Here is a 27,174-nt window from a genome sequence, read left to right as displayed (position 1 = left end):
TTATATCGCTGAAGCGGCAAGGCTAAATACCATTTAAGGAAAATGATTGTGAAATCTGCAGAACTGTCTTATCAAAGTGTCATGTATGTCAATTGAGGATATTAATAAAGAAATTTACACCTACATGTATTTGGCATTATAAATTCAGTTCAGATAATAAATGGAATCTTGCACACTAGGAGCATTTTTGCAATAAACAAAAGCAAAAGGTTCATTCAAGTGTTTACTATACAAAAATGTAGGTAATCCCCCCCAAAATAGCCAGCTTTTCAGCCTCTTAAAGGTTTGAAGTGCATTATTAAATGTGAGAAATCATGCCAGAAAAAGGATATTTTAGGTGTTATCGTGAAACCTTGCTACTTATAAAAAAGTGCAGTTCTGTGCACTAAAACGTTTTGTTCCACTAGTTTATTTTTTTAAATAAAATATGAGGTAAATGCTTAAGGATGCCCCAAAAAATCTATTAAGTGACGGGGACCATGCAGCTCTTTTAAACAAGCCCTACAGGTACATGGCTGGAGGGGATGAGATAAGCCTCAATGTAGCTCGCATGTCTCATGAGCAAAACAAATGGAACTATATCAGCTTTTTTTTTTTTTTACAAACAAAGCACTGACAATATACAAAATAGACTCCTGCAAGTTTCATTAGGAAATGTATTGTGAAAGCAGCCATCATACAGGCAATAGCAAAGAATGAATGACAGAATGTCAATACAGCCTGCTTGTTTGTTTTAATATGATGAAACGGTGTTGTCAAGGGATAGAAATTTGCTTAAATTCATGTTCCATAGGGGAAAAGAATAAGCGTGACACAGGGCAAATGGCACACTGCAGCAAGGGAAACAAAACTGTCAGCTACCAGCACACTTAGAAAAAGATCCATCTATGCAATTTTAGTCTCCAATATTTGTTTTTGTTACATTCGACATAATTTCTCCAAGAAGAGCAGGAGCCTTTTCAGCTCGTTTTAGTAATAAACTCAGAATCATTTCTTTTGGGTACTAGGTAGAAGAGAAATCCCTGTCTAGAGCATGCTACTTCCCAAACATAATTCTTCGTTAGAAATCATGTCCATGGTAGAATAAAACCTCCTGGCAGCTATATAACCTGAAGGGAGGAATTTGCCATTCCCATCCATGTGTTGACTGGACACAAAGAATCTAGGGTGTTGCTTCCTCTGGTGTGCAGAATGAACATATTAAGTTATGCAGTGGTTAGGTACCTTGCATGTCAGCAAGTGGTCAAATGAATGTAGCAATGAAAGTTTAGGCTTTTGCTGTGGGTTCACATAGTGCTGCCAGTTTTTTTAGACAGACATGGTAAAGATTTAAAAGGGCAGGACATTTCACAGTAAAGAATTTCAAGTAGAGATCACCATGCAACAGTCTGTATGAGATGGAATGCTTTATTGCCCTGTCCTAGACATTTAAGGCCATTTTATCAATCCTTTTTTTTTTTTTAATTAGGGAAGTCATTGAATGCTTCTCTCCTTTAGTATGTACAACATTGTTTTATAGGGCAGTTGCTGTCCTCATATTATATATATATATATATATATATATATATATATATATATATATATATATATATATATATATATATATATATATATATATTTTTATTAAGAACTCCTTGGATCCAGCAAAGATACCCATGGAAAATGTGCCAGACCAAAGATTTTCTGACCCCAACATAACAATAGTACATTTTTAGGCATAGAATCAGAGCCTAGGGTCATTATACCAGACAGTGGTCTGGTAAAGCTCCTGACAAAGTATAAAAGGGAGTTTAGCAATCGTATCTTGTTTGCAGTCAGCAAACTTAGTAGGCCATAGCCCTCTGACTTCTCACTGGACATCGGAGAAGTATGGAGCAAAGTAAGGCATTCCTGAGCACTGTAGGCCACCATTTCTGTCATTTAATTTTTGTATGACAGAGGTAATAGCAACGTTAACTGCATGGGTTCTTCCAAAGAGCCAGTTAGCAATCCGATGAACAATGCAAAAGTTAGTGATCATACGGTTGAACTCATTGTTGGCACTTGCATGAGGAATAAATCCAAAGGTTTTGGCCAGTTCTAGACAGGAAAAAGTATATGGACTGTCCTTCACTCTACAGACTCAATTATCTTTCCATAGATAAAAGCAAACATGATCTTCCATTCAAACAAAACTGATTTGGATCATGTGACTGTAGGTCGTGTACATTTTTCTTTATGAGGTCTGAAATTACACATTCCACGACCTTTATAGCTGATGCTAATGAGACACATGGTCCTATATTTACCAGGATTGGTGGCAAGTGTATCATTACGTGGTGGTACTACTGCTATCATTGTTTCTAAGTATCTATGACAACTCCTAGAGAGCTTTTGGTTGAATTTGTTTAAGAAACGCTGAGCTAGGCTATAAATTTTGCCATTTTCAGTAGGCAGCCAGGGACATTATCAGAAGAGGGATACCACTGTTTTTCAGGTTTTAGACAGTAAATAGGACCGGTTTTGGAAGATTTATAAAGAAAGAATTTATGGGATTAAGTATGATAATGGGGCAAGACGACAAAACAACTGCAGCCAATTTTTTTAGTACAATATGGAAATGGAGGAATAGTGTGGGTGAGTAAGTGAAGAAAATTTGAAGCTGAATTTCAAAAACAAACTATATTTCCTTAAACAGAATTCCATAGCCCACAATCTTAAAAATCGCTTGATGACACCACTACCCACGCTGCTCAATGTGGGAGGTGGTGCCACCACATCTCCATTACTTACGCAAGATAACTCTGTGGTCACTGTACCTCAAAGAATGGGGAACACTACTAAAGAAGGCAATTTCATAGTCCGTATATATTCCCATAAATCACGTAACATTTCTGCTGCTCTGCGGATCACCATTCTCCTCAGAGACTTTCAACAGGCATCCAAGAACAATTCAATGGGAAGGGGGGGACCTCATACTGATGACAGTATTACAAGTAACACAAGATGGACGGACTAGACAACACTAACATATATTTGCCAATACCCGACTGTCAGCAATGCCCAAGCCCTCTCACTATTTGCCAGGTCTACTGGCCCCCAGTCTGGGGTAAATGAAGAGATAGTGGATCATGGTGCAAAATGTCATGCAGCCAACAGATTTTCTCTGCACCTTGTACCTATGCTGACATTGCAAGGGTGGTATGTACAATGGAACTCCACTCTGAACAATCCCTCACTTATGCAAGAGGTGGACATCAACATGCCTGCTCTGGTAACAGAACCAGCCTTTGGTCAACTGGTGCCCTAGACAAACGGACACACCCCCCACCCAGTGCCCTCATCCTGGTCTACACCATCCAGATTACCAAAAAAATGCCCCTGCTAGGTTGGTGCCCTAGCTGGCCACCTAGTTAGCCTATGCCTAAAGCTGGCTATGTCTAGGAAGCATCTCGATCAATCATATTCATGGAATTTGAACCGAGACAATGAGTCTTGGCTTCATGCAACTCTCGCATCTCACCCCATACAGGGGATTTATAAAATTTCTTTTTCACTTCCTGAGCTATTATTTTTAAAAGTATGCTTTTACTTAGCAAGGTATGTTGTAAGTAAAGTGGATTTATGCTGCAAAGTGCATTAGGCTTCCCCACTATTATGCAATTAGCTTCTCATCTTGCACTTGGCTACATCTAGAAGTAGGACAGCTGTTTTGAGCCATCAGCTTCATTGGTGACTCGACCTTCTACAAGAGGTTTACTTGTTTTCAGAATATCAGGGTCAACAACATTTACTCTGGTGGTTGTCATGGAATTTTGTAATGCTTAATATAACATTGCGTTGGCCTAAGCTTTTTATTTTGGAAGCCGAAATTGTTAATTTCAGATACAGATACTAGGTTATATACAGCAAGAGGCAGAAGGTACCTGTACTGATTTTTGTTATGTTCCTCTGAACTGCTTCACCAGTTCAGTACCAGGACTTGAGAAATGAGACACAGCCTTTAAGTATATTAATATTACTGAACCAATGTTTTGGTCATTGTATATATTCTGATGGACTGTGGTGTGGCATTTTTCCCTGGGGTCTGCCGTTTTCACAAATGTCTCAAAATGTTTAGAATGTCTATGGACTTTCATTTTAAAAACCGAGGTGCTCCTGAATTTCCATCTTTCTCTAAATTTCTTAACAGCATTTAGGGCAATTGGCTGTTAAGGAATGTCAATTTCACCGTTTCAGGGTCCTGCACACTATTAAAATTGCCAATTTCTGCATATAGGATCAAAATTGTTTCGTTTTTGTTCATCATAGTTATTTGTATTTTACATTGCTCATATACTTATGCTTCTGTATATAAAATATTGGACTTTGAAAGCTGAAATTGAATGGTGCCATTTAACTATTTCACATTAAAATTTGTTTTGGTTATTGAAATACATATATAAATAATAAAAGGTGAAGTTAACTTTCGGCATTGTTTTGGTATTCGGCAGGTTGATAATTGAATTATTAGGATATACAACAAAAAAAAGAACTTAAAAGAAATGCACATGTGCAAGTGTTTATCATTATTACAGTTAAAAATAGGGCTTACATACAGGAGCATACACGAGGGTATTTTCTGCCTCGTGCATTAACTGTAATGAGACATTTTGGTTACTGGTACACATTCTGCTCATGCAGTTCACAGTGAACATCTACTAAAGTCACTTTGTACTATTTATGGTATTACACCATGGCAAGTTGTAGATCTATAGTGGTAAACACCAAGAAATCAGTGCTGCAATTACTCGTACTGGCGTGTATGCATATGCAATGCATTAAGCTTTACTGAAAGTGCACACACACCCCTCATTATAGATAGGGAGCAATGGCTGGATTCATTTGTCTAATAGAGAATTAATGTTTATAGGAGTTTACTAGGCTGATGACCACAAGGACGTTTTTTTAAGCCAAGCATCCCAAATCCGACAAGTTCTGATAATCTTGATAAATATAAGCAGGGGTTTGAGAGATTAACCATTTACAGGTTACCTGTGCCCATTAGAGACATAGGTGCCAAACTAGGGAAGAATTACCCATTTTCCATCCAATTGTTCAACTTGCACTTCAATTGGGTTAGGGAGTAACTCTAGCGCGTCTTAGGAACATCCATTTGAAGCAGACTCTGGGATACATACCTCTCTCCAGCAGGACCTATTTATATCACAGGCAAGGTTTAAGTCTTCAGAATAGGTAATTCTGGTGCTGTTTGTTTTGTGGATATGCAGGAGGTCCAGAGTAGGGACTGACAATGCCCTGTATGTCAGCCATAGATCTCCCCCTCAAAAGCCTATAGGAGACAATACAGGGATAGGGCCTTTAGGTGGTCTGCATAGGAAATTTTACTTACGCCCCGTCTTTTTAGTGATGAACCTCTGTGGATGTTCCAGTTGTTAGATATGCCTGATTAGGTACATATCAAAGGGGGCACTGTACTCGGATAGGTCTGATGAATGCTGAACACAGTGGAACAATGACTTCCTTGGACGCAAGACAATACCTTTGTTTATAAGTTGTACAATACAGAATGACTTCCTTGCCACTGTAGACACGCGATGGTCAAAGGCTAGAAAACTGTCAGCATATGTCCCCAAGTCCCTGACTACTAGGTCAGCTCTAAGGGGTGCATTGTCAATGATAGTTACCAGGGATGGATGACTTCCCCAAAAGGATACTATTATGCATTTCGGTTTAGTCCACGACTCTCGACACCAGTTGTATGTCTGTGTCGGCCCCGCCAGGAGAACATTTGTGTCAGTACGAGATTCAATGGCAGCTCCTTATTTGCAATCAGCTGCAAATTTAGTCCGCCAGGGAGCACTGACACTAGCCTTGACTTCTAAATGCCACTTATCCGGCCCATAATGGAGTGTAACGCTCCATTCAGCATGTACAGTACTAAACACCTGCTGCAACTGGAGAGACCTCAGAGATTTCTAAAAAAGAAGATTAAGGGCTTTCAGCATGTGCCTTAGACTGAAGGAAATCCCCGTCACTATACTCTGTATCTTATCGATTTTGGGAAGACTTAATGCCTGGCCTACAGAGCAACCCAAGACCAAAACCTGATGAACTTACTGCACGTCTGTAAAATCAAATGTGTCTAGGGCCACCCATTCCAGGGACTGAAATATGGCCTGCTATTTAAATCGGTCTCTCTAGTGTGTCCTATTTATTTCCCAGTGACTGGCACGTCTTTGGAACGAGGTACCAATTCATGTGAAATGGAGTACCTCTGGCACTGTTCAAGAGGAACCTGGATGAGTGAATGGTGCACCATAAATTCATACAGGGGATGACACCCACAACCCTCCTGGACATGAGCAGTCATTTCTAAATGCAATCTTTGGTACTGACTAGTACTTTTGACATTATTACATTGGATTGAAATGGCTAGGCTTAAAATGACCTCTGGGTCAATAGCCTAGTAGTATCCTATGATCTAACCATGCCAAAAAGGAGCCATCCAAGGACTGATCCTCAAGGGACTCCACTTGTGACTGGCCTCTTTGTAGAGGTGGACTCCCCAATTCTAACTTCCTAGGTCCTGCCCGTTAGCCAGTTGGCTATTCACTGGGTGACATATGGGTTTGTACCCAAACTCCAGTTTGTTAACAATGCCCGAGTAGGGTATTGTGCCAAATGCCTTGACCAGGTCAAGGTAGGCAGTGTGAATAATTCTGTCATCCATTCCTTTGGTGACCTTCACAAAGAAGTTCACCAGGTTAAGTAGGCATGATCTGGCCTTGACAGAACCAAATTGGGATGGGACCAGTGCCTGGAGAGAGCTCTGTTGATAATCTTCATGATAATTCTTTCCATAGCTTTACATACAAGACTAGTGAGACTTATGGGTCTGTAGTTCCCAGGGTCTGTAGATGGCTCACCTTGTGCAGAGGGATGACTGTTGCTTTTCTCCATTCATGAAGCAGGAAACCTGTCCGAGGCTACAGTCAAATACTAATTCCATAGCTTCGGATAGGTAATGTTTCATGAAATTTAGAAGACATCCTGGGATGTTGTCTCGGTCCATTGATGCAGTGTTCTTAGTCTTAGGAACAGGTCCTAAATACTCTCTTAGTGAAAGGAGGGGGAGTTATATTTGATGACATTTCTTGAGAGAAGGTGGAGGGAGAGACAGGTAAAGTTGGAGCTGAATTAATCACCCAGGAGGTTTGCTATGTCTTCTGGCTCAGTATAAGTGGCTCCATTTACAATGAGCTCAGTACACAATTGTATATTGCCTTTGAGGTTGCAAATAGAGCAAAAGAATGTCTGGTGGCTGTCACTGGCATGGACGGCTGCACTGGCCATGTTTGACTTTGTAGATTTCTTATGTCCCCCGAGTTGTTTAGTATGATGAGGGAGCTTTTATCCTGCTGGGTGCTATACCTCCTAATTGCCATCATTTTCTCTGTTATACTGTCTACCAGTGAGGCTTTTTTTTTTCTGTACTTATTCTTGGTGGAGACAGTTGCTTCTATCCAGCTATTAACATGCCTGTAGATGGTGTGATGCCCATGCCCTGGCCCAGTAATCAAGGAGCCTCAATCCTCACCAGTGAGGGGCGTGCACATTGGGAAGGAAAACAAGTACACACACAGTAAAAGTACAATTTCCCTTAAGAGCACACAGAGATCACAGTCAGCCTGCGGCTGGTTTCTCCTTCTCTCTCTTCAGATCCCCAGTAAGACTCCACACTGGCACAGCTATAGTGTATAGACTTCAGACTAGTGGTCAAGCCAAAACCTCCAGCACCCTCTCTGTCCAACCAGTGCTTCATGTCCCTGCCGAAGTAGCTGAGACACACACCGAGATACGAGTTATATACAAACACGAGATAAGAGTTATATACAAACACACAAATAGTCCTGGAGAAGGCTGGCAAAGGTTCTCCAGCTATGCCCCCTTCTTTCCAGACTACAAGGTAAAAATCACTGCCACCAGCCACCAATAACAGCTACTATAAGGGCCTTCCCAAAGGGTGACCAATTTCACTGTGCAATATTACTGTTATCCAATTAGTATGACCCAGGGCTAAAGCTATTTGAGTGGCTTGGACAGCATCACCAAATACATGCAATGCAGTCTAAGAACTTAAATTACTTTTACACAAAACAGCCACAGTTGAAAGGTTTAAAATATTTAATAATAAAGATAAAACAATACTTATTACTTCAACACAACGGCATTTCAGCATTCATAAATCAAAGGATAATGCTTAAACAATACTGTAGAATTGTCTGACAAATATAGAAAACAGCTAGACTAATCTGCCCATTTCTTTCTCTAAGAGAAATGACTGTTCTAACAAACTCAAAATTTGATTTCTTAGTAAGATGCACCTGGCCAGGAAGCTACAGCAATAAAAGAGGCTGTAAGTGTAAAACCGTAGTTATCTCTTAAATCTAAGACAATAGAAGATTTTCTTGGCAAAGACATGCTCTCTCTGAGCCTGAAATCAAATCAGTCATACAATGCTCGACTTTTCAGCTTTCTTCCAGCAGACTGCACTGTGGTTAAATTTTTGAAGCTCAGTACAACATATAGGTTTAATCATAACACATAGTTCCCTTTCTATCAATAAATTTACAGATGACATCTAGCTAGGCTGGCAGAGGGTTTCTGTGAACAGTTCCATATAGGCAATTTCCCCCAAGATTTAGGGGATCTTGAAAGTTTGTCAGTTTAAATCACTTTAAAAGTAGGAGGTTAGTCTTAAGAGTAACTAACTAACATTCCAGATTAGCTGGATTTCCTAAGATTTTTCTACAAAAGATACTACTTTGTGGTTTGACCTCCAGAGAGGACATTACACTTGGTAGGGTGCAGCAATCTCATTTTAATGAGTACCACATCCAGTATGTCTGTGTCCCTGGCCAGTGTGTTGACAAATCGGCTCCAGGGAGGTTGTATTAACAGTATTCTGGAGTCACAATGCCTGCTCATTTGTTGTCATACATGATTCCCAGTTAATAAGAAGGTAATTAGAGTTGCCCATGATTATAGCATTTCATTAGATAACTTGTTGGAAACATGCACCAAATAAATGCTACCATTTTCTTGGGTAGAAGATGACCGATAGCTTGGAAGGAAGTAGTGTGGGATTCTGCCTCTGGTGATTTCAGTGTGGAGAAAAAGTGCACTATCCTGTTTGACCAACCTTACCAAGACCCCACAACCTTTATTCCCTGCCTGCGTAAGAGCTGGTGTAAATGTGTGGAAGGCATTATAGCCTTTAACTACAGGGATTCTCTCCATGTCTCAGTGACTGCATAGACATCAACATTTTCTCTGGTGAGGAGAGCTTGTAGAAAGTGGAGTTTGTTTCAACTCCTACAACTGAGCAGCAGCACCATCAGATTTTCTTGGTTTGATTTTCTAAGTCAGAAGTATTTTCAGTTTGGTGTTGCCTAAAAAAGGTACAATGTGGGATGAATGTTTTGGCTACTATTTGAAAGCCTTGGAGGGGAGAGGTGTACACCATCCACTGACAATCTCCTTCTATGCTAACAAATACACCACCACCTTAGAATGACAAGAGATGAAGTCAATTTAAAAAGTCAGTGATGACCTGTTTGTATTGTGACATCATACTTGCAGAAGGCAGAATGCTGCTCAGTGCTGAACTCATACCAGTCGGGACACACATCCCCCAAGAAATACATGATGTCTCTCAGTCTATGGAGGCATGTCTCAGGTCATTTACACCCACGTGGACTATGAGTAATACTGGTACTTGTGGTCCAGTGACTTGAATGCATGTGTAATATGGTAAATATTGGCCACTGATAAAGTTACATGCACTACCTGCACAGCAACTAGCATTTGCTACTGTAGACCATTATTTTAGCATTCTAGACAGACAAAATGAGGATGCACAGCTATGTCCCACAATGCAACATATCACTTATTTGGGCATTTCTATAGTTTTATATGTTCTGAAATACATACGGAATTTCAACAAACACCAGGCTCAGGCATTTTACTCTGATGCATAATTTTTTTTCCAATGGGTTATGTCACTGACGAGGGCAAATCTGTGCACACACTGTACCTCAACTTGGAAAAAGCATTCAACACAATCCCATGCTCTGGCATTACCAATAAACTTAGCACACTGAATGGTGTAAGATGTTTTGCCAAGTGGATCACAAAAAAAATCAGACAAACTATCAAACTGGGCGACTCCACATCAACCAGACCTGTCATCAGTAGAGTGCCACAGGGGTCAATGCTGGACCACCTACTGTTTGGTATACAGTTCTCAGAAGTCCCAAGCCAAAATTAAGGGGTTGTGGCTGACAAAGTCTGCAGATGACAGCAAACTGTGTGCAATTATTGAATCCACAAATCAGGTCAGTATACTCCAGGAGGGTCTCATACAGTCCAACAACTGGTGTCTTACTCACAGTCTCAAACTGAATGCAAAAGAAATGCATTATCATTTCCTTCGGTAAAAACAAAATGTCCCTTCACACTACCAAAATCAACAATACTACCCATAAAGTGGTAAGGGACCTAGAATGACAAGTTGACTGTGACCTCATCTTTGAGCACCATGCATCTACTGTAGTAAGGAAGAATAATGCCCCATTTGGCATGTACTGTACAAAACCACCTGCAGCAACTGGAGAGAGACCTCAGAGGTTTCTAATAAAAGATGATAAAGGGACTACAACACGTGCCTTACACAGGCCATCTAAAGTCCCTGTTATACTGTGTACTGTATAGACTGCTTAGGGAAGAATTATGTCTGGCTTACAGAGTAACCTTGGACCCAAACTTAGATTAACTCGCTGCACATCCATAATTATGACTAGAGGTACCCATTCTGGGGACCTAAATATCTACGACTTAAACAGGACAACTGCAGGACCAATTTGTCTCCCCCAGTGACTGCATCTTTTGAATAGGCTACTAATTCATATTAAGTAGAACACCATTCTAAAAAGAACCCAAATGTCTGGATGGGGCACCATAAAATTCTTAACGGTGGTTCGTCTCCCCAACCCTCCTGTATATGGGTAGTCATTACCAAACGCAATCCTGGGTATTGACCAACACATCTATGGTATTACATTCGGATGAAATGGCTAGTCTTGAAATGACCTCTGGGTCGATATAGTAAAGTCCTATGAGCCTATGCTAAGCGAACTAATTCATATCAGTCTGTCTAATTTCAGCTCTTAAGACTACAAACTTTTGTTCTACTTTATCCATGTTACTGATACAACTGTGAATGACTGTGAGCACAAGACATTTATCTTGGCTCTGGCTAATAAGACTAACTACGAATATAGCATATAAAAGACACCAAGCTGCATCTCTTACTCCAAGGGGGCACGTCAACTTGTTTTGAACATTTAAACAATTCATTATTGTTACGCAATTCACACCACAAACATTTCCATTAAAATAGATTTGGAGACTAGGAGGATACCACAATTCATTCTTCCAACCACACACTCGCCCCTTAAAACACCCAAGATTTATTATAGCCAATGAGTATATAACTTTATAATCTAGCGTATGGACATTTCCAGATTTAAAACATGACTGTTTAGGACCACCACTACTACATGTTTGACCCATCTGTATGCAAGTTCCTTGACCACGCCTGGCCAAGTCTCTAAACCTCTTTACCGGGTGGCTATAGTCTGTCAACAAGGCTGTCTCGATGCAATAGTCATCACCTAGGAGTACATAATTCTACAATAGATTCACAATATCCAATTGTGTGTACAGTGTCTGCACCTTGGATATGACAAATCATCCATTTAACTCAAACTCATATTCATTCTTCATAGCTGTTAGCAAATATACATACATTTAGAGAAACTAAATCACTAAGTACAAATGCAGACCATTAAAAATATATTCGATATTAAAAATATATTCGATATAAAAAAATGTAACATCTGGATGGAGCAAAGAATAGACATCTCAGACCATTTACCCAGTCCAAGTTTAATAAACATAAACTGTAAATATTCGAGACTGAAATTATTTCCAGTAACCCTAAAGTATTCAATCTAAAATTATCCCCCTCTTGACTGAGCACCTACTCAAAATCTAAGATCTCATTCTTTATTTAATCCATTTGTTTTAGCCTTCATCACGTGCTATATAAAGCTCCGATTTCTTGCTAAACTATAGGAGATAAAAAATGTTCATAATCACTCTTAAAACTAGCCACTCTACTGCAGCTGTGGTATAACAAAACAAAAAAAAAAAGTGCAACTTCTTCTTAAAAGAACTGGTTGGTTAAGATGGCATCTTAAAACAGAGCATTACCCACTAATTGATACAAATCTGGCTTAAAGTACCAATTATAATCCATGCGTGTCTGATTCAAAGGCCAGCTTGTGCACTCATTGGATCTGGCCATTTGGAAAAGGAAATATGATTTACCAGACTTGTCTCTTCCAGGAGGCACAATCATGTCTTGGGTATGTAAATTTCTTATGATTCTCAGATATAGTAGACAAAAATAGCAGAAGAAAAGGTTGCTCAGGTATAATGTACCTTGGCAAGCAGCAAGCTTTACAGCAAGTACAGTGTACACCATACTAAGCTACATTTTTCCTCATACACTTGATAGCATTATCATGTTACATGGTGCTTCCCCTATCAAGTCACCAGCATGGAGTAGCTCAGTTTTAAAGTAGCTTACCCAGCCAATGGGGGTCTATATCACTTCAAACATTTATTTTATCAAATAACTAAATTAAATCGAACCCTATTCAGAAAACTACCTAAAAATAAGATAAAGCAATGTCACAAGTGTAAAATATGCTGTGACAAACTGTAAACAAAGTGCATTAACATGGTTTGAAAGTTTAAACACAAAACATGTCTGTAATTGAAGTGCAATAACACTGATCTGTGCATATTTTTTTCTTCATTTTTGCAGGGGGACAAGTGTCACTGCATCCCCCACCATAAATTAAATATACAAACTCCAAGATTGCACTACATCAAGGAAAAGGGTAAAACTATAGTATGGCATCAGCCCCAGGCTACTGAGAATAGAGATAAATATGATGCCGAATCATTTCTGTAGGTAGTAGGTCTCATATTAAAAAGGTTTAAATACATTTATTAAATAAGCCTTGTGCAGTGTATTTTATAATGTATTATTTTACTTGGCCAACACCAATGTACATTTGACGTTACTCAAAATAAATGTTTGAAGCGCTACAGACCCATAGCTTCCCCTGCCAATGGTGCATGTAATTAAATTTAGTTCCCTAAAAAAAAAAAAAAAAAATATATATCTATGACAAGGAAGGAATAGAGGGCTGGTTTTCAAATTTTAGTCAAGAAAGCATCATAATAAAGAAATGAACTTTTGTTACTTTTGAAGAAATTAGCTATTTGATCCCTAGAAAAAATTAATCTTAAATTTTTGTTTTGGTTCACTCCCTCCCCTTACCAAAGCTTTTCCTCTCAGTCTCCATACGAGCTCCCTCAAGGCAAAAGCCAAGAACGCAGGAAATAGGAGCCGCTATCCAAGTTGCAGAATCACATCTGTTATGTCCTGCCATCTGTCTGGCTCATAGCATCTTTGAAGTATACAACTGCTGTGGGATCATAGGTTTATTGCTATGCCCCTGCATTTGACCACAGAGCCCTATTTCCTCCTTTTAAGACAGCATCAAGTGACCCTGGTCTACAGCAGTGCTTCAATGATAGAACACATGCTTCCAACCCTCTTCCTGAAGAGAGGCGAGTATGCTCTGTCTTTGTCTTGCTATAAGCCAACACTAGGGTTACAGAAGTCAAGTCATCTGTGCAACAGTGACAGGTTATGCATCGACACCAAGCAAGTTTGCACTATTAAAGTTTAAACAAAACAATGTTTATGACACCATTTTCAAGTTAAATACAGCTAATAGACTAGTGGACACTAGTATCAACTGGTAATACCTATATTAGTACTTGTTGAACATGTTGCCAAAATAATGACCAGCTTCACTAGTCAAAGCTTGTTACTTACTTAGTTCATACTAAATTGACTGCATTTCCTATTCAAAAGGTTTATATCTGTTGCTTGGACTTCATGTTCAGTGTCTTCCATGATGCGACAGACAGTATAATGAATTTCATTTCTTCCATAAAGAGTTAGTTTACTTTTTCAAGCTTTTTTGTCTAAAAAAAAACTTATGAACTTTCATGTCTCAAACTCACTCTGTTGAAATGATGAAAAAAAAAAAAAAATGCTGCAAGCACTGTACACATTTTTCACAAACATTAATATCTTTGCACTTCTGCAGTAATAAAACATAAAAAATGCGGTGCATGTCAACTGTCCCACTGGCAACTTTTGTCAGTGGGAATTAAACACCAGAAGTGAAATCCTGTATTACCAAGATGGGTTTGCTCTGAATGAGTCTGCCTGTCACTAGATGTTTTTCTTTTTAAATAATCATAACAGCAGCACTCCCAATGTTGCAAAACATATTCTTTAAATACATGAGATCTGTCTCCCTGAACTCATAACATATCAACAAGGCCCAACTCATCAAAAGAGGGACTGATGCAAATGCAGCCCACACCTTTGCACTTCTCCTTGCCAATACAAGGCAAGAGTGACCATACATGGACAGTGAATGTTCTAAGCATTAAACCACTGGGTATAGACAAACAGCAGTTTCTCACCAAGATCCAAGTCATCTATGCACAAGATTCATGAACCCCTTTTTCCGGCATAAATTCCTGCATTCAGTGTACCTGCAGGTGAGAAGGAATGGGTTATAGCTCCCTGAAAACAGTCAAAATATCTTTCAGCACAGGCCAAATGGACAACTAATAAAGCAGAACAGGACTATTAACAATAATGAATTTATCCTTTTACAATAATAGAGTTAGTATATTGACTGGTGTGCGTGTGTGCATACTCCCCTGCAAAAACATTGTTTTAATCTTTGCAAATGTGCTGCAGAGAAAATGTGTTCTCAATGAACTATGATGCAGCATTGCTTTTGCAAGTATTCGTGCTGATCATTGGAAGAGGAAGGGCCTTTCTGCATGTTTTGCACCAAAAAGCATCATGGAAAACCCCAAACCAGAAAGAGAACCTTCACCCTAGCCTAAAAAAGCCTAAGAGGCTGCGACGCCACAGGTACAAATGTAGCTTTAATTAAGTAGGTGCAAGCACAGCTACCAAAAATTCATATGGATTATATAAAGAAAGCCTGGCATGCATATCATAAAATAAATCAGTGCTATACCGACATTCTGTGAATATCATTTAGCAGGCAAACAAGCAAAAGGGCAACTCCAAATTTCTGCTATCTGTACCTGAGAAATTCAGCACCTTCACCCCTCCCACATGTATCCTCTTATCAGCAATCAGAATTTGCATCCTCCACCCTCTCCTTTTACTAACCATAGTAGGAGCCTCTATCCTGCACGTCCTCCTTTCAGAGGCCACAGTTCCCAATTTCTTCCGCCATTGCTATATAAAAGTTAAATATTTTTCACCCTTGTCAAACCATATCTGTTATCAGGTCCATCATCGAATTCTTCATGCAGCCAGTGACCAATGTGCCCCCCATCATCACCCACCACAGTAGTGCTTACTCCTCCTACATACCTGGCAGTTAACAGCTAAACACCACCACCCATAGCCTTTCATCTGCATTCATAGATAGACAGTTAACAGGTGTTAAGTTGTCCAGCAGGCTGTACAGGGGAAAGACAATTGGCAATGGGTTACATAAAGAGTAGGTTTAAGGTGACAATACACTACAATTGTGTTCGGTGACCACTTAGTCATACAAGGTACTCCCATATCTTGACTTCAATCACCTTCCTACTTAAAAGCCAGACAGCATGTTGCATTTAGTTTAAATGCTTTACAATGATTCGCAGTATTGCACCACCCACTTACTCAATCTCTTCTTCATTTGCAATGTACAAAACTGAATGCCTTAAAAAATAAAGCACTGAACAAAATTTGGCATTTAGCTGCATACAAATATTCATCTGATCAGCTACTGGGAATCAGAATAAAATTGTGCAATATTTTTAAGATTATAAGATGATAGTGTATTATGAGGCAAGGATTTATTTCACTGGAAACAACAGTAAAGCAAATACTTCTCAAAAAGAAATGGTTTCAGACTATTTTCAAACTTGTTCCTGTACAATGTTGTGGTCTTAAGTTTAAGTGATGGGCTATATTTTTTTCAGCGGTCTGAAGATTAATACATACAGTGACGGGTATGCATTTCAAATGCTAACACTACCTCAAAAATACCATACAACTCATATGAATTATATTGTCCTTTCAAGGAACATATCCTGTGCTGTACTAAACAGGATTATTTGATGTGCATCATTATGAATTTTAGAATACACAACAGATACAAAAATAACGCAGTTCTTGTAACTATATGAAATAACAGCACACAAAATCGTACCAAATTAATAAAAAATAAAAAGAAAGTTTTGTTTATTTGTTAAACACTGACAACTTGCAGAGAATAGCCTGTGTTAATAATGTGCTCATTTATCTTAGGAAAAGCTCAATAGCAAAGATTATCCAAGAGAATTTTAATCCCTCCAAGGCTTTGCAATGCTGTGTTTTAATGACCAACTGTGCTTAAAGGCCATTTGCCAAATCAGGAAGACCTCCAGTAATATGAACACAATTCTTAAGCATTTTGTTGCAGCTATCAATTGAATAATGCAGGACAAAGTAGCACTGATGATAGAATTATTTCTCAGTAGCTGTTTAGTAGACCAATAATACTGTCAAATGATATCAGCTACGTTTAAAGTACATCACATCAGTGTATTTCACCATTATGATGCTATAAAATGTATTTGGGAACATACCACTCCGATATCCCCCAGAGCTAATTTATCCACATTTCAGACAACTTTGCACACAAATAGACAAGTAATTTATTTAGTCCGTGTTGAGAAAGTCTGATTGGGCAAGTGCCCCTTTTCAGCACAGGCTCATGGGGAAAAGCTATAGTACAATATTTACGTTATTTCAATTATAAATTATGCAATCATTTATAAAATAAAATGCAACTTGTGCCTGGCTTACAGAAGAGTCTCAGACCCTGCCCTAATGGAAATGCAGCACATCACAAATCAAATGGGACAAGATGCACTCAGTCTAGGGATATTAACCTAGCCTGCAACATTAACAGGACATACATGAGAGACAAGTCTCCGAGATTGGGAGTTTGTGCTACAGGAGTGGCAATTTATGTAAAACAGAGCTACTTCTCAACCTATTTAAGCATAATTTAGACAACTGGATTGAAGACCATAAATCTACCCTGTGCATCACCAAGTTCCCTCTTGGCGAAGGGCAGTGGGTATCGATCATAGACTCACTCTGCAAATATAGACCATACAACTTGGTCAAGAAGGGAACAGTATAACATGGCTAGGCTTATAAAGGCCCTAGGGCCAATAGCCTCCTACAAACATGTGTAACGAGAGAGAAAGAGAGAGAAAGAGAGAGAGAGAGAGAGAGAGAGAGAGAGAACACGTTAATGTAAACCTCTGGATGAACCACTGATTAATAGGATATACAAGTGGCACACTAACTTCTTGTCTGGACAAAAAGTGATTTTTTAAAGGATTATACCAATCACACTTTACATAGCATGAGTTAAAAACATCCGATGTAAAAGCTGTATCCAAGGGTCAGTGCATTGTAAAGTGGAAGACTGAGAACCCCCCCCCCCCCTTTATCTGAGGTTATGCAATATTGAATTTTTTATATTTCTTCAAAGATCAGGGGTGTGAGAAACATGTTATTTGCAATATTTAATTATGAAAAACAATTAAAGTTGAGTACAGCAAAAGAGCCTACGAGTACATTCCAAAGCTGCAATAATTTACTTGCTTTAGAATGAAACATATTAACCATTATACAATTCATCCATCTTTCTTAAACACAATACTAAATTGTTTTGTTGCATTTTTTTTTTTGTTAAATTAGAAAGAAATCAAATTACATTCAATAGTCACATTCAAACCAAACAGAAAGTGAATCCTACAAGTACACAATCAGCAGCCTTGTACTAAAGCATGGAAGGTGACACACATGGATGCAACTGCTTTTACTGTCATTTTAAATCCAAGCTCTAACTGCAGGAGCATGTCTTATTTGGCAATTGCACATTTTATAAATGAGCCACTTCCATAGCGCAGTTAGCACATTTCACATTATGTATACCTGCAGTTACTCACTCACTAGGACTTCATTAAGAAAGAAGCCTTTAATTCAGCCTACTGTGTAATTAAGCATTCTCTACTTTTTCTCAATTCCCTTGCTATACTGTAAAAGGATTAAAGTTTAATATAATGAATGCCACTGAAGTTACTGATTCCGGGAATAAAACTGTATAGTGTTTAGGTATTTAGTAGACATGTAGTTCAGACCATGTAGGAACCTTGCCTGGTTGCACAGATGACTCAATAGCATTAAGTGACTTGCTCAGAGCAGTGGTGTATGTAGCATATTAAACATCTGGAACAGAATTAACACCCCACCAATCCCAAGATTTTTTCTAACACCTCCTCCTCTTGTTTTTAGTAGTAATCATGAAATGAAACAAAATAAATGGCCAGCAAAGAGCAAGCTGGGAGCAGTGATCACATCCTCAAGAGAGACTTAACCATCCTGCACGAAGGCTGGTCTCAACTAACTACTGACAGAATCATAGACTACAGGTACACGTGAAAAATGCATTACCACTTCCTTTCAAAAGGAAGAGAACAACAGTGACAGCACACCTCCGAGAGCTGACCCAGTAGTTCAGGATTTGGTAACTTATGTGGACAGTTGATCCCAACTTCCATTAGTAGCAGATCAAGCTGCAGCAAACTTAGGAACTTTGTATAAAAAAAGAGGAACAGTTTCAACCTGTTTTTCAAATACAGGAGAGAGTGAGAGTGTGAAAAAAGGAGCAGAAGAGTGCAAGAGAAGATAAATATCCAGTTTCAAAATACTTAAACAAATCCACACACACACACACACACACACACACACACACACACACACACACACACTAGCCAAACTTTAAACAAATGCTAACACAGACACTTAGCTACTACCCCCCTTTCACCTCTCAGAAAATAAGTAGATAACACCTGGTTATATTCTCATTTAACAAAAAAATAAATAAAGCGTACCTTCACTCTAGTCCACAATGCCCTGGCTGATTCTCTTGTTGTGATTAATCTAGTTCATCAGGTTTGGTTAAACAAAAAATATTGCATTGTATTATTGTACAACTAAAAGGCTGCTGTTAATTTTAAAAATAACCACAGTTCTCTCTGGGTCTTGTATGTAGTCCCTTTCAAGCTTCCTGTCCCACATTTTCACTCATGGGCACACGAAAGCAGAAGCAGAAGGGAAAAAAAAAAAAAAAAAAAGTTTACTTCAGAGCCAGATCATGGTGATATGGGGCCATAGACAAGAGTAATGGATTAAGTGCCCCCCTACACGCACACACACACACACAACCAGCCTTCTGCAGCCATTCCAGTGTATCATTAAAATCGACATCTTCTACCTCTCCATGTACGTATTTTGTTCTTTGCTTCTACAATGATGAAAGTCAAAGTATCTTGAACTTCAAAATTTTATAACTCAAAACACTGATAGTCTTTCAGCTTTTTTTTTTGAAGCAATTAGTGTTAGTAAATGAATTTTCTATATTGTGGCAAATTATGACCACTGTCATCAAAGCCTGGAATAGAGGTTTGCCAATGGCTTTGTTTGGTTTATAGATTTGAAGGAGATGTTGGTCTTTACTGCGGAGTATGCAGTTAGGAATACACAGAGTGTAAGGAGGTTAGAGACTTCAGGGACTATGTTTTCTTGGATATATCCACTAAGAAGTACGAAGCTGGGATAGGCAATGGAGTTTGCTGCAAGTTTAAAGGTGGGGAGTAAGTTATCAACAGAAGGGGAACATGGTTTGAGTTTACTAAGCAGTGTTCTGAAATAGGAGGTGGGGGATGGGCTTGAGCATTACAGATGTGTAGTTGGTGGAAGTGAAGGGAGAATTTGAGGGGTTGCTATTCACGTCATGTCTAGTAAACTTCCATATGGAGTCAATGAAGTTATTTAGTACAGCAGTTTATATGGTGGAGGTGTTAGCAGAAGGGTTAGGTGCAGGGGGGCTACCACAGTGTTAACGTTTGACAGCAGGCCAGAATTCTTTCAGGTTAAAGTGGACACTTAGTTGTGGGTTAAGCTATTTTGTTTTTAAAAACTAGGTTAACTGTTTTCTTGTTTCTTTGCATAGTTCTCTGTAATGTTGGTAATTAGAGGGATCAGTATTTACTCCAGTTTTTCCAAGCATCTCGCTCCTTCATAAGGGAGTTAGTATCCAAGATAACCACAGTGCATAGTTATCTTTGGAGCTATGGAGTTTAGCTATTGGATTGTTGAACAGCTTTATCAAGAGGTAGACTTGACAGAGGACAGTATTTGATTAAATACAGAGTTGAACTGAGATAGTATGCAGCAGTCTTTTGAAGTGATGGGTTTTGAAGCTTGTGGGGGAGGGGGGTTACTGGATAGAGGTGGGGAGGTAATCAGTTAGTGTTGCGAGGTTGTGGTACTGGTGGAACCAGTGGAGGTGAAAAATGAGGATCCAGTCAAGTGGGGAGCTAGAGTTACAGCGAGTATTAAGGCAGGTGGCGGTAGTGGTAAGTTAGACGAAACAAAAAAGAAACTAACATTGGGAGACTCAGAAAACAGAGAATTCCAGTCAATATTTACATCATCTAGTATGATGGTTTCATAGGAGATCGACAAGATCCAGAATAGAAATGTTCAAGGATAAGAATGTTATTCCCAGGGGGTATATAGATAGTAGCGTTGGCTATCTTTTTATGCCTGTCAAGTTTGCAGTCCAATATGAGGAATTCTTCTGAGAGAAAGTTTGGTGACTTAGCATTAACAGTAAACTTCTCCATCCTTGAAGCTCACATTCACTTAAACCTACCTTCAAAGAAAATCTATGTGGCTAGTGACGGAGTGAGAGTGTACATTTGGCCTGTTTTCAAACCATAGGCCCTCTAGCATACATTTTTTAGGACTATGCGTATATGCACATGTTCTTTGATTCTCCATCCTGATTGTACTGAATTATATTCCTTGTATTAATACAGTACCACTCATTAGAATGTGCTTTTTTCCAGTAAGCAATGAAAGAAAACATGTAAACCAATAATGAAAAAACTGACCATTTCATAGCATTTTAACCATAAAAGGCCACTCAAACTTGTGATTACAACCCAGCAATATCAATAAATATGCATAACTTCTCCAGAAATAAAAAGTTACTTAAAGTGAACTAATTAAGAGGTTTCCACTAGTAAACAACTTAGATTTCAGTGTTTCAGCTACAAATACAGTGTTTGGTACACTTGAAAAATAAAATTGCTTATGTTACATTAAAAAAAAAAATGAAAAACTGGCAATATTGCAACGGGGATGAAAATCTGGCAATATTGCAACAGGGGATGAATGCCAAACTGTAAACAGGTTCATAGTTACTAAGCATTGTGCTAAATTTCTGGCAGTGCTTATTAGTAAACACATACCAATAACAGAGAAAATACATTACTGACATAAGGAAACAAAATACACACAGAGAAAGAAAGTTATTAGTAAAATAGCATCCGGCCAGATGAGCAGAAAAAAAAAAACAAATAAGCCTGAAGTGATAAAAATCACAGTGAGTTTTAAACAAAGTGCACAAAACATACACAGAGAAAAAGGTAATCAGAAAAGACATTATGGAAGAGCAGTAAGGGATAAAACAATAAAAGAGGACCTCACAAGACAGGAAAGAATAGGTCTGCTTTATAAACATGAAATGGGTATACCTGAAACCCCATCCAGGTTTCTGTTACTGCACAAAGGCAGGGGTTAGTGGCACAGAACGAGGCATCAGAGACCATCCATGTGCAACTAACAGTGGGCAAAACTGCTTTTCAATTTGGAGCCTGCTACAGATCACCCACCTTGTCCCAGGACCCCCACTCAGCATTCCTGAGAACATTGGAGAATATGAAGGTCTCACCAAACACCATGATATTAGGGGATTTCAACTACCCAAACATTGACTGGGAAAACTACTCAAGTCCAAACTCCTTTGCCAAACGGTTCCTGGAATTTATAAACTCAAATGCCATGGAACAACTGGTCACCACTCCTACAAGAGGGGAAAACATATTGGACCTGGTCATCACCAACATGGGGGCTCAATGTTCCACACCAGAGGTGGACCCCTCGTTGGCAAGATCAGACCATAAACTAAATCATTATGGACATCGACATCCCGACCCCACCCCCAGCCAAGGAAACCACTGTCAAAAACTTCTTAAAAGCAAACTTCACACATCAAGACCGAGGTGGAGAACTTCAAAGCAACTGGACTAATGGAAAATGCTACCCAAAATGCAGAATCCTTCACAAATGCATTCTATGAGCACCTACAGGAATACATGGATCTTACCATCCCAAGTAAAACCAAAGACTCACTCCTCCAAAAACAGTAGAAGACCAGTCTGGTGGACCCCGGCCATAAATAAACTTTACAACAGAAGGAGGAAACTATTACATGATCGGGCAAAATCCCAAAAAGGGAAGGCATCCCTGATCAGTACTAGCAAGAAACTTCGATCCCTCATAAAATCATCAAAGGCTAGCTTCGAAAGAAAAATTACCAAAGATTCTAAAGATAATCACAAGGCTTTTTTTAGCTACATCAAGAATCTGGGTGGCAACTCCTAAATCTGCTCTAAGCTGGTGCAAAATGGCACAAAGTACACTGAACCCACTGATACTGCAAACATCCTGGCAGACAGGTTCAATGCAAACATTACCCCCCCAAAAAGGACCTGTGTCTATCCCAGAATTATACATTCTCCCTGACATCAGACACACACAGGTGAAAGCAGCCCTTTCCAAGTAAAAAACACAGCATCAATGGGACTGGCTGGCATCCCAGGCTGTGTCTTACACGAACTCCAAAAAGAACTAAACCCTCACATAAATTCACTGTTCCAACTCAGCCTCACCACAGGTTATGTACCCAAAGAGTGGTGTACAGCAACGGTAATCCCACTCCACAAATGGGGTGTCACAACAGATCCCGTGAACTATCGCCCTATAAGCCTGACTAGCTTGGTCTGCAAGGCTATGGAGCGCATCATCATGATCTCATAAACAAAGACATTGGGAACCTCCAGACACTGGACCCTACACAAGTCAGCTTAGTTAAATGCAGATCTTGCCTCCTAAACCTAGATGACTTCTTCAAAACAGTGGCCAAAGATATAGATGAGGGAAAGGCAGTCCACACAGCCTACTTGGACCTCGCAAAGGCCTTCAACACAATACCCCACTCTGGTATCATAAATAAGCTTACCAGCCTAAATATCAACCCATTGGCACAAGATGGGTTGCAAACTGGCTCAGGGATAGAACTCACATGGTCAGAGTTTCAGGTGCCATGTCTGACTTTAAACAGGTTACAAGTGGCATCCCACAAGGCTCTGTCTTGGGACCCCTCTTGTTCGGTATATACTTCTGAGGTACAGGTAAACACGGGAGGACTGTGGATAACCAAGTTTGCAGAGGATTGCAAATTAGGAGCCATAATCGACTCACCGGCTGACACAAGCATCCTCCAGAAGGGTCTTACGGAGGCGGATACCTGGCGTCAGAACCACGGCCTCAAGCTAAATGCCAAAAAATGTATAGTCATCCCCTTTGGGAAAAACAAAGTGTCCACAAACTACCACATAAGAAGTAATCCGCTAAGTATGGAAGAAGTAATTGGGGATCTGGGGACCCAAATAGATAGTAACTGCTCCTTTGACAATCACATTGCCAAAGTGGTTAGAAAAACCTATATAGCTCACCTAATCACAAAAGGGTTCACATCTAGATCAAGAGAGGTCATTGTGCCCCTCTACTCATCAGGCCCATAATGGAGTACAATGCCCCATTTGGGATGTACATTACCCGACACCTGCAACAGCTGGAGAGACCTCAAAAATACCTCACCAAGAGGATTGTGGGCCTCAAACAGATGCCCCAAGCAGCTCGACTAAAGAAATTCCAGCTCTACTCAGTTGTTTACAGCCTACTCAGAGGTGATCTCTACCCGACGTACAAGGCCATGTCTAACCCGCAACTAATGGACATGCTCCACCTCAAGAAACCCAAATCCATTAGAGCTACACGCTCCAGGGATTTAAACCTTAGCAAAGCTATAAATAGGACATGCTGGAGGGATAGAATCATATCCCAGAGGCTTCCCTCACTCTGGAATAGAGTCCCGGTCCATGTTAGGCAGAGCCCCTCGCTGACCCTCTTCAAGAGAAATCTTGATGAGTGGATGGGAAATACTAAGTTCACTCCTGGTATCACTTGTGGCCCTGCTGGACAGGGGCTCAGAAATCTAGTCTAAAAGGGAGGCGAAAGCCAACATATTCGGGCTAGGCTTATAAATGCCCTAGGGGAAGGTAGGTTAATAGGTAGGTACTAGACTATGACAATTCAGCATTCATATTCCAACCCACCCAACAATCAGTGCCTTACCAAACATAAGACAGACTAATTCCAAGTCAATGCAGCTTTATAACTGGAGATTAAATGGCTTATAAATGAACACTTCTTTTGGATTTTCCCGATTAGGGGTCGCCACAGACGATCACCTGTCCACTCATGATTGGCAGTGGAGTTTTACAGTGTCAAGTTGCCAGCCTGGTGCCCAACCTTCTACAGAAGGGACACACACACACTCGCACCTAGGGCCAGTTTAGAGTGTCCAATCCACCTACAACATGTCTTTGGGATGTGGGAGGAAACCGAAGCACCCGGAGGAAACCCACACGACCACAGGGAGGATGTGCAGACTCCGCACAGAAGGCACCCCAGCAGAGGATTGAACCGGCTATTGAAATGAACACAAATGACTAAAAAACATTTGGATTGTAAATATTCTGATGGGGAGTTTCAAACAAAAGAGAGTTACTTCTGCGGCGTGTGGACAAGCTGTGCTGCAACCATGTGAATGGGGGTCTTGGCCCACTCCTAAAGTAATACATTCTCACCACAAGGTCACGCCATTTTTAGTAAAGGAAAGAAAATGTATTTTTCCCCCAGAAATTCCCTACTATTGTAAGGCAGTATGAATTTGAAGTAACCATTATTAAGAGGGTGGGGGGTGTAACAGTGTTTATACGGCATTTTATTCAGATGTCCCCCCCCATTTCAAGATTCGTTCAAAACTTTTGTTGTTTACTTCCCTGGTATAGGACCAGTTCCATTCCCACTAAAATTTCTCAGTGAAGACCTATAAATACTATTAACTTTCTACAAATGGGAGCAATGCTGGCCACCATGGGATTTTATGCATTTATGGGGGACGACGACCATATTTCTTAAAGACAGCAGTGCTTCTTTCTTGACATCAAAAAAGTAAGGGTCATCAATTACTGTCCTCTGGTCACTTTAATGAAACTCAGGAGCTCAATATCAAAAGAAAACAAACAATGTAAAACCAAGGCACATGTAAGTGACAACAATATGATGTCATATGACGATGAAAAAAAAAACATTAAAAAAATGTACTTGAACTAATATTCTGAATAATTGCTGTGGACAGCTTAGGCATGATCAAGGCATTCTGCCAACATACCACGCAGGAATTCAGTAACCTCAAAGAGAAAAACTTCATAAAAGTCCGGAGTGTATACATATTTAGCAGTTAGCACAAAGGAATAAGGATTTGAGCTATTAACAAGCTGAATTCTACGGCCATGGTTTTAATTCCATGAACTTCCAACTGCCTACAGTGTGAATGAGTGAGTCACTCAGCTAGACAGTGCTCATAAGCAAAAACTGAAAAGGTCCTTGTGAATCTATGCTCTACCCTTGTTAGCAAATCAATAAAACAAAAATATTGCTTAAAAATAGTACAAATGAGTCCATATAAAGCATAGCTTACACAATAGAGAAAACAGTCGCTGTCACAGTAAATGTAGTTGTGACATAAGTGACGTGCAGGGTGCTTAGTACTAGAAGGAAAGCCTTCTGCCTTTTTACCAATGAGGATGCAAAGATGTACAACAAATGGGGCATGTAAGATGTAAAAAATAAAAAGGGGGGGGGATCTGAAGTAATATCAGGATGTGGTAGCTAAAAAAGTGTAGAAATAAAAGTGTAGCAGGGAGGCATAAACCATAGAAAGCACTACAGAACTTGAATGGAAGTGGCAAGATCTGGGGAAAAATGCCCTGGGCAAAATAAACAGCAGATGTTAGGAGAATATGGAAAAATGCAACAAAAATACAAAGCTCTGTAAATATGGGACTATAAAGGATGACAAATCTCTAGACAGTCAATCACTTTAAACTCTAGTTCTCCAATTTACTACTCATCATTGGCCAAATGTAGTACAAACCTAAATACGGCTCTTAAGATAACAGAAAGCCCTGAACTATTGTAATTAATAACTTTTTTTTTCTTTAAGAGCAGGTTTCCACTAGAATTTGGATTAGTAACAGCACTTTTGAAGGCAATAATAAGTCAGGATAAACTATTTGATATCTGAGTTTATAATTCACTGATATCCTGTACGTGGGGGTACTACTGTTTTGCAACTGACCATTTATTTCAAGATTCTTAAAGAAAATGAACTTGTATTACAGATGCAAATGAAAAACACCAATGCCAAATTATAAGTTAGTACACAGTCCAGATAACATACAAATTTTTAAATCCAAATACTTCATTCTTGGCAGACAACGTATTCAAACACAAACAAATCAGCTATTAGTTACATATACATTTACACCTGCAAAGTATTGTTGTTGCATTTTTATGGTTCTTATCTACAGAAGAAGTATTGGCAATTAATAAGAGTAGCTTCAGACACAAAAGGCATTCACTCGTCGCTTACGATGTGAACTTTAAACTACATATAAATCTGAAATCAATATAAGGGTCCTTGATATCTTTAACAAAAAAAAAAAAAAATTATTTATCCACAATTCACATAATCACACCTCCAATAAAACATTAAATGCCTTCAAATAATCAGGAACATGAAAAATCTTCATTACAGCAGAGACCTGTTG

The 27,174-nt window shown here is 39.3% G+C and overlaps 1 protein-coding gene across 4 annotated transcripts in view; it reads right to left on the bottom strand.

Annotated features, from left to right (window-relative positions):
- The window catches only part of ASTN2 (astrotactin 2), a 7,150,955-nt gene that overhangs the window by 7,073,302 nt on the left and 50,479 nt on the right, over positions 1-27,174 (bottom strand). The window lies entirely within an intron of this gene.

The sequence above is a fragment of the Protopterus annectens genome, chromosome 16.part0 (genome assembly GCF_019279795.1).
Source record: "Protopterus annectens isolate FY-2018-M chromosome 16.part0, PAN1.0, whole genome shotgun sequence".
Classification (NCBI taxonomy): Eukaryota; Metazoa; Chordata; order Ceratodontiformes; family Protopteridae; genus Protopterus; species Protopterus annectens.
Note: the sequence above shows the minus strand (reverse complement) of the source record. Positions and strands in the feature narration are given on the sequence as shown.